The following is a 13,968-nucleotide window of genomic DNA, read 5'->3' as shown; positions in this document are numbered from 1 at the left end:
TATATTTTTTTACTTTTGCCTGTTTATATGTTTTGGGTTTCTAGCTGATAGGCACACAAAAAATGTTTATTTCCTAAACATTTCTCTGGTAGCTTCACAACATACCTTACCGTATAGTTACCCCTGCTATATGGTGGCGTAAGTGCGGCGTACCAATGTTAAGTATGGCCGTCGTTCCCGGGATGAAATGTGAAAATTTTACGTCGTTTGCGTAACTCGTCTGTGAATGGGGCTGGACGTAATTTACATTCACATCAAAACCTATACGTCCTTGCGGCGTATTTGGAGCAATGCACACTGGGAGATTTCCACAGACGGCGCATGTGCCGTTCGTGAAAAACGTCAATCACGGCGGGTCACAGAACATTTACATAAAACACGCCCCCCTGTTCCAAATTTGAATTAGGCGGGCTTACGCCGGCTGATTTACGCTACGCCGCCGCAACTTACGGCGCAAGTGCTTTGAGAATACAGCACTTGCCCGTCTAAGTTGCGGAGGCGTAACGTAAATGGGATACGTTACGCCGCCGCAAAGATACGCCGCTGGACGAGAATCTGGCCCTCTATATGTTTTTTTAGCAGAGACCCTAGAGCAGGGGTCCTCAAACTTTTTAAACAGGGGGCCAGTTCACGGTCCCTCAGACTGTTGGGGGGGCCAGACTATAAAAATATATGAACAAATCCCTATGCACACAACTTATTTGTAGTGCAAAGAAAAAAACCTGAAAAAAAAACTATTTAATATATAAAATAAAAAACAATTTTAATAAACATAAACTTATTAGTATTTCACAGACTCCCCTCATCACAGATCCCCTCCCCATCACAGAACCCCTCCCAAAAAAGGCCTCCATATCAGGTCATCCATCACAAAGCCCCTCATAAATGATCCCCCATCACAGACCCCCTTATCACAAAGCCCCCCCAACACAAACTCCTCTCCATCACAAAGCCCCCCCCATAATCGACTCCCCCATCATAGTCCCCCCCCCAAATCACAGATACCCCATAACAGACTTACGATAACAGACTCCCCATCACAGATCCCCATAACAGATTCTTCCATAACAGATCCCCCATCACAGACTCCACCCATAATAGATCCCCATAACAGATCCCCCCCCCATCGATATTACACTGCCGCCCCTTCTATAATGTCACAGCACCCCCCCTCCCCTCTGCTATCTTAACCACACAAGATGTGAAGCAGGATAGGTCCGGACAAAGGCCAGGACTTTGCAAGTGAAAGGCAAGTGATTGATTGCGGGGACTGTCCCGCTGCCTAGTAACCAATCGCCCGCTTCTTAACTCAAAAGGTCTCGCCTTTGTCCGGACCTGTCATATTTTTCGCCTTGTGTGATAAAGGTAGCAGAGGGGAGGGGAATTGCTGCAATGTTAAAGGGGCAGTCCGCTGGCCGGGTAAATCACACTGGTGGGCCGGATGCGGGCCGTAGTTTGAGGACCCCTGCCCAGGAGAATACAATGGCAGTCGTTGCAACTTTTTTTATCTTGTACGGTATTTGCGCAGCAATTTTTCAAAGACACAATTTTCATGCTTTAAAAAAAAAAAAAAAAAGTAAAGTTAGCCCAATTCTTCGGTGCTTAAAAATCCCCATAGGCGACGCTTTAATTTTTTTTTTACTGGTTACATGTTTTGAGTTACAAAGGAGACAGAGAAACAAGTATGTAGGTGAATGAATGACTTCCTCTTGAGCAACAGTCACTCACAATCCCATCAAAATTGTAAAAAATAAAAGGGTTTAGCTTATATAAGGGGAGGAGGAAAATCTCCTCTCCAAATATAGGGATTTTTACGTGAGGTGTGTTGCTCTTAGTATCGAAGGTAGGCGCACAAAACACAAGGTTTTTAGATATCAAAAATAATTTAATTAAATAGATATAAAGTTTCACATTTCATAAAATAAGTTAGCAAAAAATGAAATATACATGATCACGACCAAATTTACATGATTTATACAAAAAAGGAAATGAAGGTTATAATTAGAAGAAAAGTAGATGCGATATTGCCAACTAGTTTCGCACTTAGATGTGCTTCATCAGGGCTTGCATGATACTTCTGTTCCTTATTTACATGTAATGGTCTGTGTACGACATAAGAGTTAATCATTAATACAGGTATGATCAATGTAATATATTTAAACTTTGTAAATGAGTGTTCAACACAGATACAGATACTAAAATATATAGTGCGCTTACCAATATGTGTTTAAAAAGCTCAAAAACCATGGCAGAACAAGCTGCCAAGAAAGTAGCGGAGGCGAACCCGATGCGGGCGGAAGGCATTGACTGCTGCACTTTCAATCAGTGGAAGCCAGATCCACTTGATTTTAACAGGTGCGGACAATGAGATGTATAGAGGGGGTCACCACAATTGAGGAGGAAGAGATACAGGTATTTGTACGTTGTATCTAATTCTCTCCTAAGGAATTAAAAATAAAGATATAAAAGGAGAAGAAAGAATGATAATGATACAGCAGATTAAGGAGGTATCCATATATATTTATAGACATTTTTGTTAAATTAAAATAAGTATCTTGTTTTTAAATGGACATAGACCGAGTAAGTATCTAAGCCTTGAATAAGTATGGATACAGTCTAACAAATATATATAAAAAAAAACTAGAGAGTATTACCTCAGTAGTAGTGAAGTTTAGATATAGGGTTAAAGCTGTCAATAGAGTCCAGTGTAGTTCATACTGAATTCATAATATATTCTATAAGTAAGTAAAATACAAAATATGTATGCATATAAGTATATAAATGAATTCAATTTATTTTTTAAAAAATAATAAGTAACTGTTGCATTGCAGCGTAGTGCCCGTCTATTAGAAAAGAATGTAATTGAAAAGGAAGAGAGTTTACCTTAGATGGTTAATAACATGGAGTATATAGTGCTATAAGCTGATGTCCTAGGGGGATATGCTATCCCAGTGGCATTATACTTAAAGGCAATACTGTCAGAATGGTCCAAGGGCCGTTATATCTATTTAGGTTCCGATTCTAAAAATAGACAGAGTAATGAGTAGATTAAGTTCATGCCCATGACCAGGAAAGCCTACATAGAGGATTAAAACCTAAAGAGATGAACTAGAAAGTAATTACCTTATTTGTGTTGTAACACCAGAGAGCTGACTGAAGCAAACTTCCACGTGTACTGTGATATCTTCCCTCACGCCGTCCAAGTCAGCGTCTGACATACATTGTGTCAGCGCTGGCCTTAAGAACGACATCTCCACCGGAAATGATAAGAGTCAAACATGACCCCTGGCATCATATCCGGTCCACGCGTCCCAAGTTACTTGCGCGCGCATCCAGTGCGCTCCAGCGTGATGATGTAGGCTGGAGCGCATAGGGGGGAGACATGTGTTGACAGTCTCAGACCGGCCAAGGATGATAAGGTGGCCGGATGTGCGCGCGCATCCCATCTGATGTTGATGATGGGACGGGAGGCGTTAAAGAGAACACGCCCCCTGTATTGGGACCAGTGATTGGCCACACCAAGGTTGTGCAAAGTCCAACCTACCCCCGCATCAAGGAAACCTCCGCTTATTAGGTGGAATAGTTCAGAGCTTTGAAGACACAAACAAAAAGTTTTAATAAACACTAGTAGTAAGTTATACACAATGAAATGTGTATTTAGCTATAAAGGAATATATAAGAATATGCTAGTGATTTCTCTCAGACAAAGGAGGTCTAGGGCTAGAATTGGCTCCAACGTTCGTGGCGACACATCACGTGTGTGGTTTGAACACTGTTTTCATATGTGGGCGGGACTTTCGTATGCGAGCACACGGGGACAGGGGCACTTAAAAAAAAAAAAAAATTATTGTTAATTAATTTATATATTTTTTTTATTTTGACATTTATTCCTATTACAAGGAATGTAAACATCCCTTGTAATAGGAATATGGCATGACAGGACCTCTTTACAGTGAGATATGGGGTCAAAAATCTCACCACTAGGCTGGGAAGCCTAAAAAAAAAAAAATCACTGCTTCACAGCCGAAGCGGCGCCGTTTTTTTTGAATGCAGAGGCCGGGCGTGACGTCATAACATCACGCCCGGCCTCCGATCATAGAGACTCTGGCGACCATCTAGTCCTCCGGAAATCTCTATGATCACAACCCGGGGCCGGCGGATCCTGTCTCCGACTCACCGATCTTAGCGATACACGGTTTAGGAGATATCCCCTGTGTCTGCATGTGCCGAAGTCATCGTGACACGTCGTGCCGTTGCTTCAGTTAGACGTGATGTAATCGCAGCTCTAGCCAATCGCAGCGCCGGAGCCCGCGATACCCGGAAGTCTCTCCAGGAGAGATGTCGCCGCCAGAGGGGGAGATCGAGGACCACTGCAAGGGCTTCGATCTCAGGTAAGTAATTCATAATGCGCTCAAACTGGCCCCCTTTTTGAACCACCCCTAGTGTACAGAGCTGTGCAAATACATTAGCTATATACAGTAAATGGCAGAGCTTTTATATTGCATTCAACTTCTATCCTGAATATATTTGCATTGTTTAAAACACTAATATAATGGAAAAGTAGCTCCAGTGAGTTAATGGTCTTTCTTGCACTTTAATTCTTAATGGTCTGTAATCCTACCAGTGCTAATTTGATGAGATGGATTAGTCAATTTATTCCTTCCCAATGGATAGCCTGAAAGGGTGGAAATTGCCTCTGATCTCTAACACTTCCATATTTGACTATTAGAAAAACTGGCATGTTTGGAATCTTAACATCTTCTTTCTCTGTAGCCCGGCTTTTGCAGAAAGTTTTGATTTTGCTTTGCACATTTAGTAGGTATTCTTCACAATTACGTTGCCCCTCCCCCTAGTCTGTGCTCATTTGGGATTCGGACACATTGCTTGGTGTCCAGTGAAGAACATACTTGATCTAAGGGCCAGTTCACACCAGTAGAACATGCTGCATTTTGCCTGCACTGGACTGTACTGGAATGCTGTAAAACGCACCGGAACGCACCTAAATGCACCAAAAACACACTCCAAATTCTGTGTTCCGGAGTTCCAAATTCCGTGTTCCGGAGTTCCAAATTCTTTGTTCCATGTTCCAAGTTTTGGAGTTCCGTGTTCTGGAGTTCTATATTCCGTGTTCCGGAGTTCCGTGTTCCAAATTCCGTTTTCTGGAGTTCCAAATTCCGTGTTCTGGAGTTCCGTGTTCTGGAGTTCCGTGTTCTGGAGTTCCGTGTTCTGGAGTTCCGTGTTCTGGAGTTCCGTGTTCTGGAGTTCCGTGTTTCGGAGTTCCAAATTCCTTGTTTCGGAGTTCCGTGTTTCGGAGTTCCGTGTTTCGGAGTTTCGGGGTTCCGTGTTTCGGAGTTTCGGAGTTCCGTGTTTCGGGGTTTCGGAGTTCCGTGTTTTGGAGTTCCAAATTCCTTGTTTTGGAGTTCCGTGTTTTGGGGTTCCGTGTTTTGGGGTTCCGTGTTTTGGAGTTCCGTGTTTTGGAGTTCCGTGTTTCGGGGGTTTCGGGGTTCCGTGTTTCGGGGTTCCGTGTTTCGGAGTTCCAAATTCCGTGTTTCGGAGTTCCGTGTTTCGGAGTTCCGTGTTTCGGAGTTCCGTGTTTCGGAGTTCCGTGTTCAGGAGTTCCAAATTCCTTGTTCCGGATTTCCGTGTTTCAAATTCCGTGTTCAGAGTTCCACGTTCCGTGTTTCAGAGTTCCGTGTTTCGGGGGTTTCGGGGTTCCGTGTTTCGGGGTTCCGTGTTTCGGGGTTCCAAATTCCGTGTTTCGGAGTTCCGTGTTTCGGAGTTCCGTGTTTCGGGGTTCCGTGTTTCGGGGTTCCAAATTCCGTGTTTCGGAGTTCCGTGTTTCGGAGTTCCGTGTTTCGGAGTTCCGTGTTTCGGAGTTCCGTGTTTCGGAGTTCCAAATTCCGTGTTTTGGAGTTCCGTGTTTCGGAGTTCCGGGGTTCCGTGTTTCGGGTGTTTCGGGGTTCCGTGTTTCGGGGTTCCGTGTTTCGGAGTTCCGTGTTCAGGAGTTCCAAATTCCTTGTTCCGTGTTCAGAGTTCCACGTTCCGCGTTTCGGAGTTCCGCGTTTCGGAGTTCCGCGTTTCGGAGTTCCGCGTTTCGGAGTTCCGGAGTTCCGTGTTTTGGAGTTCCAAATTCCTTGTTCCGTGTTTCGGAGTTCCGTGTTCAGGAGTTCCAAATTCCTTGTTCCGGATTTCCGTGTTTCAAATTCCGTGTTCCGGAGTTCCAAATTCCATGTTCCTGAATTCCAAATTCCATGTTCCGGAATTCCAAATTCCATGTTCCGGAATTCCAAAGGATATTGGCAGCTTATGTAAACATCCCATGTAATAGAAAAAAGCATGACAGGTCCTCTTAAATATGAGATCTGGGGTAAAAAAAAAATGTGCCTTTAAGACGCATGGGCGGAGCTGACGTTTTGACGTCTCTTCCGCCCTGCTAGGCTATGGGGACGGGTGGGGGCCATCTTGCCCTCATTCGCATCCCCACACAGCAGGCTGAAGGACCCGATCGCCTCCGCCGCTACCGACGGCGCCGCGGAGACCACCGTTATCATTTACAGGACCGCTCATGCTAAAGATGGATACCTCGGTTGTGGCAGCAGCTGCTGCCGTTACCGAGATATCCATCTTTAAAAAACCGACGTATATGTACATGAGCGGGTCGTTAAGTGGTTAATGAACAAATGTCTAGTGTTCTTCACGACACGCACGCTAAATTCCTTAACCACTTCAATAGAGGGCATTTTCACCCCCTTCCTGCCCAGGCCAATTTTCAGCTTTCAGTGCTGTAACATTTTGAATGACAATTTGCACGGTCATGCAACACTGTATCCATATGAAATTTTGATAATTTTTCCCCCCACAAATAGAGCTTTTTTTTTTTTTTTTGTGGTATTCGATCATCTCTGCGTTTTTTTTTTTGCACTATAAACAAAAAAAGCGACAATTTTAAAAACATTTTTTTTACTTTTTTCTATAATGTTTGTTAAAAAAATCACAATAAGCGTATATTGATTGGTTTGCGCAAAAGTTATAGCACCTATAATATAGGGGATAAATGAATGGCATTTTTATTGTTTTTCTTTTTACTAGTAATGGCGCCGATCTGCGTTTTTTTTTTTTTATCATAACTGTGACATTGCGGTGGACATATCGGACACTTTTGACACTATTTTGGGACCATTCACATTTATACAGTGCTATAAAAATGCACTGATTACTGTGTAAATGTGACTGACAGGGAAGGGTTAACACTAGGGGGCGATCAAGGGGTTAAATGTGTATCCTAGGGAGTGATTCTAACTGTGGGGGGAGGGGACTCACAAGGGGAGGAGACCAATCGGTGTTCCTCTGTACTGGGAACACACGGATCGGTCTCCTCTCACCTGTCAGGACGTGGATCTGTGTGTTTACACACACAGATCCATGTCCATGCTGTGTGACAGGCAATCGCGGGTGTTCGGCGGACAAAGCGGCCACCAGACACACGCATCGGCTCCTGAGTGATGTTGTGGGGGGGGGGGGGGTGCGCACCGAAAAAGTCGTCAAATGATGGTGGCCAAGAGGGTTCTTGCTGCAGTCATATAACAATGGGGCGGTAGGGAAGTGGTTAAGATCTGGGAACCATGGTTGACGTTGGCCTTAAGAGAAAAAATGAAAAAAGGGTGCACCAGTCTTGTGCATTATCCTTGGACATGTTTTTATTAAAAATTAAGTAAAAAAACTACTCACAAACGTGGAGAAAAGACTTGTGATACAAATGATCTCCAGATGACCGCGATTGGTCTGACGACAGACTCCGGATGGTAACAAGGGAGGGCTCAGGGGCCACTGCCATCTGACGCGCTTCGAAGGGATGCCTTCTTCCTCTGAACCTGCAGTCTTCCCTGATCTTCCCTTGGCAAGCGTAGGTCGACTTTAATTGATGTCTGGCGACCCCCTGGTCCCTAGCCCCATCCATTTCCTCCTCGCCTTACTTCCTCCTATCTTGCTTTCCTCTCTCTCCTTCGATGGGTTTTTCAGCTCTTTAGCTGCCTATTGGTGTCCAGGACTACCTACTGAGGGGTCATTGTCACATGTCCTGGCTTTATTGGCAATTATGTTTTTTTTCCAAAACTACATGTATGTCTGTTTTAAGTTAAATGTGCCTCTTTGAGAAGAAGGCCTTCCCTCCTTTTATCTATGCTGTTATGTCCATTCATGGTTTTTTATGTTGTCAGTCGAGCCCCAGCACGGGCGGACTAGGGGCATTTGTAATACTCACTACCTTTGCTATATTTACAATAAAAATTATTTAACAAGAATATAAATTCCCCAAAAGGTAAAGGCCATGAGAAATGACCAGTTCTCTTTGTGACGCTCTTATGGTATTTTTGATAATGGTAAAACTGTTTAATAATGCAAATGGATTGTCCTGGATGACAGCAAGAGTTAAGCCGACCTGAATATAACCTGAGGCACCTAATTTTACCACACTTGAGTATAAGCCTAGGGTGAGAAATGCAGCAGCTACTGGTACGGTAAATAGCTTTAGTGTTCTAAGCAACCAGCATCCACTATTAGACCTGGTCAGACTTATCCCCTCTATTCCTCTGCAATATACCGTATTTATCGGGGTATAGCGCGCTCCCGCGTATAGCGCGCACCCCTAAAGTTGCCCCGAATTCCTGTGGAAAAAAGTTTTTTTGTACTTACAGTTTTGGTGTCTTGCGCGGCGTCCATCGGCGGCCTCGTCGGGTCCGGCGTCCGTCTGCGGCTTCGGGTGTCCTCTTCGTCGGGTCTGGCGGCGTCCTCGCGTCCTCCCCGCTCGTTTCCCGCGCCGAGTTTGAATACTGCGCCGACATATACAGAGCGCAGTACACTCGTGTATCGTCGGGCAGGCTCGGCAACTCTCGCGCTGACGTCCTGTACGTCCAGGACGTCAGCGCGAGAGGACCCGAGACTGCCCGACAATACACGAGTGTACTGCGCTCGGTATATGTCGCTGCAGTATTCAAACTCGGCGCGGGAAAGCGGGTATCGGCGTATACCGCGCACCCACAATTTTGCCCTGATTTTCAGGGCAAAAAAGTGCACGGTATACGCCGATAAATACGGTAAGTCGGAGGCATGTGCGGACATGGTACAGGGGTCAGAGGCATGTGCGGACATGGTACAGGGGTCAGAGGCATGTGAGGACATGGCACAGGGGTCAGAGGCATGTGCGGACATGGTACAGGAGGGGGTCTGTCTCTGTCGCTCCTCCTCCTCCATACTTGGCTCAGTTCAGGTTAATTTATACACATCTGACTGACCTGGATGGATTGTCCGTCACTGCTCCGTTCCAGAATCCTATCCAGGCCAGGCACAGGCCTCATCGACCTCCCCGAACCCCTACTGTGGCAAGGCGCCACCAGGAATAAGCGCCGGCTATTTAAAAATGGCGCCAGGTGGCGACATTACATCACTGGGCATGCCCCCGCCCACGGCACCCAGCCGAGCTTGTACGAGTTCGCCGGAGCCCGGCGGACTTTGGAACGGCGAATGTGCAGTTGCACTGTCGGCCCGCAGCAATCTTTTCTACGGGCACCACTGGCAGAAACGGACACTAACTCGAGTATAAGCTGAAAGGGGCAAAAAAAGGGCTGAAAACCTCGGCTTATACTAGAGTAAATACAGTATTTAATGTTGAATATTTTCAACTGTAAACAGCTTCCGGACCTTTTTAGGTTATGTAACAGTTTCTATTGATTGTGGAGGATCAACGGTAATCTATTACAAAGAAAATACCTGGATAGGAAGACTTGGATGGAAACTGCTTTTCTTTACCTCCCCACAGCATATTTGTTTCCAAGTAATAAAACTAACCGTCTTCAAACTCTTTCTCTGAACTGGCATACTGCCCACAATTCCGAGAATCTAAACAAAAGGTCAATATAGCTAGCACTCAGACTATAATATAGAAATCTGAAAAGGCGTAGAGGATGGCAGCTTGCCAGTGGAACTTGTCCCACGTTTTGCATTTTTTTGAATTGGGATTTATTTTATTCCTTTTTAGGACTGTCATGCATAAAATACCCGCTCCGCCAATACCAGTATCCTTCTAAAATTGCTTGTTTCATGGCTGATGGTGCTAATCCTTCAGCTTTACTATATAAGTCACTTACTGGAAACATATATGCAGGTAAGGTGTTCTGAAATGATTGGCTGTACTAGATCAGTCAATTGGCAAGCACAAACTCCCATTCTTCTCTATGGTCCAGTGTGGTGCGGTAATGTACAACATTAACTAGTGTTGCATTAAGGCAGGGGTGTCAAACCTTTTGAAGAGCGTGGGCCACTTAAGCGACTTGGTAACCGGTCACAGGCCACATATACATACACACACACACTGCAATTTTAGTAATAAACTTAACTTTAATAACAGTTTTTCATTCAGGTATCGCCAGCTGTTGATGCCCCAGGCACGGAGCATTTGGTATCACTCCGCCTGTGACAGGATTTGGCGCTATACACGAAGCATTGACTTATGCCAACCCGCCATCCCAGAGCAGGAGGTCGCGGGGCACATCAGAGGGCTCCGTGGGCCTCATGTGGCCTCGGACCACTGGTTGCGCACCCCTGCATTAAAGCGGAGTTCCACCCAGGAAAACAACATTTGGCCAAAAGTATTAAAAAAATAAAATAAAATAAAAGTGAAAAAAAAAAAAAAATTATACTCACCCGAAATACCTGTTGCTATGCGGAAGTCCGTAATCTGCCTCTTCGGCACCGCGGAATGTTTTCTTCTTCTTCTTCTCCTAGTGAATGGGGCGCGCTGCTTTCTGGGAACTGTGTGTGTTCTCAGAGAGCAGCCGCCCATTCACAAGCCGGCACGAGACTCACACAGGCGTAGTAGGAAATGGGCAGTGAAGCCGTAAGGCTTCACTGCCTGTTTCCCCTAGTGTGAATGGCGGCGCGGGACCTGCATCGATCGTGGGATCGGCATCGGGGGGGGCCATCAGCGCGGGCACGTAGGACAAGGTAAGTGTCCTTAGTAAATGTCAGCAGCTACACTGTTAGTAGCTGCTGACTTTAAAAAAAATAATAATTGCGGGTGGAATCCCGCTTTAAGGCATTCCATTCATTTGAATGAGCTATCAATGAACCAGAAGATGCAACTGCACTATTTGTCCAAGAACACTGCACACTTGTATAAAGCATGTGCTGCAATGCCTGGCAACAGAGACATTTCTTTTGGTGCACTACAGTGAATGGCAACACGAAACACTAACACGCACAGTGCATTATAATGTGGTGTGTTGGTGGCTATAAATGGAATAGGTGGATATAAATGGCACATTGACACTGTTTGTGTGTGTGTGTATGCTTGTTTGTATCCTCCGGGGCTAAAGTGGTTAAATTGTTACTAAAGTAAAAAAAAAAAGTTTTTATTAAAATAACAAACATGTTATACTTGCCTGCTCTGTGCAGTGGTATTACAGAGTGGCCCCAATCCTCCTCTTCTAGGGTCCCCAGTGGCGATGTTTGTCTCCTCCTCTACTTCTTCTTAGAACTACCATAGCCACTGGCTATGAGGAGAGTTTGTTTTCTGCTCGCTCCTGGCCTGTGCTCCATAGACTTACACAGGAGGACTTAGGCCCGCCCCCAACTTCCTCTTCACTGCATTTGATTGAAAACAGCGGGAGCTATTGTGAAAAGAAGAAGAGGGGAGAATAGAGTCAGCCGTGCACAGTGCTGATCTCTTCTCCCCTCTCTTCCCCTTCACACAAGGGAAGGGGGTCACAGAGAAACTGAAAAAGTTTTTACCTTTGTACCTTTGCATTAGGTAAAAAAAAAAAATTGGTTTCGTAACACTTTAAAAAAAACTTGCCTCCTAGCATTTTTTGGCCTTGGCCATCTTAAGTAGCATTTACTCTCTGGAATCCATCTGCCCTTAGCTTGGGCATGCAGGCAGGAGGGTGTATTTAGCTGAGAAAACTCTGCCTCCTCTCCTGAAGACTCCTGGGATGTATGACTTAATTTGCCTATCCCTGGAAACCGGGAAGTAACTGACAAAATAAAAAAAACTGCTCAAAACACGTAAATATGATAAACTTTCTGATCTATCTAATGCTAACAGCATAAGGATTACAAATAATTCATTAACAAAGATTGTCTCTGGACAGCCGCACTCTGAACAAATTGTAGCCTTTATTAAAAGGACAGCACCACAAGTCACAGCAAAATAAAATAAAACCTGACTGTTGACGCGTTTCGCACCGAAACTAGTGCTTAGTCAGTGCGAAACGCGTCAGTAAGTTTTTTTTTTTATTGTGCTGACCTTCTTTTAATAAAGGCTACAATTTGTTCAGAGTGCGGCTGTCCAGAGACAATCTTTGTTCCTGCTTTGCTAAGTGCATTGCCCGCACCTGAGTTGTCTGCAGCGGAGGATATTCATCTGGGTTCCCACCTGGAGCGGCTATTCCCCTTTTCCCCTACAAATAATTCATGTTAATTGAGAGGGCAAAGTTCTGCTTTAAGAATGCATTAACACATGAATGTCTGTAGCCTGGCCACATATTTACTTTAACCTCTTCCCATCCGCACTATAGCCAAATGATGGCTACAGCGCAGATCTAATTTGCCGGGAGGCCGTCAATAGATGTCCTCCCCTTTCCGCGCGCTGTGATCACTGAGACTCGGGTGATCACAGATCCAAGTAAAGCCCCATACACACGATTGGAATTCCATCAGAGTTTAGATAGTAAACATGGTCTCTTTTACTCCGATGGAATTCCGATGTGAGTTTGGCCAGGCAACAGCCCAATCGTGTGTACGGGGCTTAGGGGCCGGTCCCAGCCCCATATCACGTGATCAGCTGTCAGCCAATGACTGCTGATCACGTGATGTAAACAAAAGCTTGCTAATCTTCTTTTTTTTTTTTCTCTCTCTCTTTACACTCATAGCGTGAGGAGAAAAAAAAGCCGGTCACCGGCTTTTGTGCAGGGACATCGGTCCCAAGTGGAAGAGGCACGTGTGCCACCTGCCAGTGCCCACCAGTTCAAAACAGTGCCACCTACCAATGCCCACCAGTGGTGCCAATCAGTGCCACCTAGCAGTGCTGCCTGTCAGTGTCGCCTACCAGTGCTGATCAGCACCCATCACTGCCAGCTATCAGTGCCACCTATCCATACCTTTCAGTGCCACCTCTGTGTCGCCTCTCAGTGCCCATCAGTGCAGCCCTTCGGTGCCCATCAGTGCAGCCTCAAACGGTTTTGTATTTTTTTTTTTGCAAAAAATAAAAACCGCAGAGGTGATCAAATACCACCAAAAGAAAGCTCTGTTTTTGGGAAAAAAATAATACAAATTTAATTTGGGTACAGTGTTACATGACCGCACAATTGTCATTCAAAGAATGAGAGCGCTGAAAGCTGAAAATTGGTCTGGGCAGGAGGGGGTTTTTTTTTTTTTTTTTTTTTTTTTAAAGTGTATTTTTGTGCGTGTACTCGAGAGAGGAGCCGGACTGCAGGAGTTGGGAGTAGGCAGGCCTCCCCCCAGAGGCAATCGGCCACCTTTCTCCATGCCCAGGGTGGCAATGGCGGGTGTGTGAGGGGGTCCTCCCACACAGCCCGCCCTACCTGCTCCGCTTTGAAGCCCAACGGGGCAGAGGGACTCCCTATAAGGGAGTGAGAGGATTTGCCCGCTCAACCAGCCCCATTACTCCCTCGCCTCTCTTTTTTACAGACCGCGTGGTCAAAGTGCGTGCATGTTAACCCAATTTCGAGTGCGTGTAAGTGTGGTGGTTTTTGTGGGAGGGGGGTGGGTGTACTAAGCGCAGGCTTACCTCGCATAGCACACCCACCGGGAGCCGGGCTGAGACCACCAAACTCAATGAGGAGGGGGATTTAAGTGCCCAGTAAGCAAGTGGTTAAATTAGAATGCAACGAACAAAAATATTTTTTTTTTACCATTTCATTTAGACTAATATGCATTGAAGAAAAATCTTTTGTG

At 45.3% G+C, this 13,968-nt stretch overlaps 1 protein-coding gene and 1 long non-coding RNA gene across 3 annotated transcripts in view; one reads left to right on the top strand and one right to left on the bottom strand.

Moving 5' to 3' along the window:
* LOC120947175 (E3 ubiquitin-protein ligase MARCHF8-like) overlaps positions 1 to 13,968 on the top strand; it is a 315,449-nt gene that overhangs the window by 79,011 nt on the left and 222,470 nt on the right. The gene's annotated exons all lie outside the window — the stretch shown is intronic.
* LOC120947176 lies at positions 1,997 to 3,672 on the bottom strand. The gene is made up of 3 exons (XR_005750853.1): positions 2,655 to 3,672; positions 2,218 to 2,440; positions 1,997 to 2,102 (listed from the first exon to the last, which is right to left on the bottom strand). It is a non-coding gene; the product is annotated as an uncharacterized LOC120947176 (long non-coding RNA).

Source organism: Rana temporaria, chromosome 8 (assembly GCF_905171775.1).
Source record: "Rana temporaria chromosome 8, aRanTem1.1, whole genome shotgun sequence".
NCBI classification, from domain to species: domain Eukaryota; kingdom Metazoa; phylum Chordata; class Amphibia; order Anura; family Ranidae; genus Rana; species Rana temporaria.
Note: the sequence above shows the minus strand (reverse complement) of the source record. Positions and strands in the feature narration are given on the sequence as shown.